A 697-nucleotide genomic window follows, 5' to 3' on the forward strand; every position below is an offset into this window, starting at 1 on the left:
ATAATGGATTCTGTTGGAATTTCCTTCTGCGTAATGGTTGCAATAGATAGAACTGCCCTCTGGTAGTATCTCGGCCAATCAACAGAAAGGAAATTCATCTTGTCAAACAAGCTATGCCTTTTATGAACAATGGAGTTACCCTATCATCTAGAAACAGCTTCTCTACAAAATTTGGGGGGGAGGGGGGGGCAAGGCTGCGTATATTATGACAATCCCCAGACCCTGTGATGGTGGGTCCGTGAGAGCCTTGTTGACTGAGTACACCCTTTTTAATGCCATGTAGACTACCTGTTGTGGGAAAGAAGGTCCCGATTCCCCCCCCCCCTCGGGAGAGATGCACCCCCCCTCGGGAGAGATGCACCCCCCTCGGGCTGGTGCATCTCTTCCCTCATAAAGGGTCCCGAGTGCCTCACTCGGGACAGATGCACCCCTCTTTGTTATCTGGTTTCTTCCTTGAAGAAGGTCCCGAGGGCCTCATTCGGGAGAGACACCTCCCATGTGGGATGGCTCACCTCATCCCTAAAGAAGGTCCCAAGGGCCTCATTCGAGAGAGACACCTCCCTCTTGGGCAGGTTTATTTATTCGTTGGAGAAGTGCCACACTTGGGAAAAATATACATCTATATCCAACTCTAGCATTTCTCAGAAGACTCTCTTGACTAAGTCAAGAAGAGTTAGTTACGCATAAACACTCAGCA

Source organism: Hakea prostrata, unplaced genomic scaffold, assembly GCF_041222555.1.
Source record: "Hakea prostrata isolate BN-2017 unplaced genomic scaffold, UWA_Hpros_2 contig_18, whole genome shotgun sequence".
Lineage (NCBI taxonomy): Eukaryota > Viridiplantae > Streptophyta > Magnoliopsida > Proteales > Proteaceae > Hakea > Hakea prostrata.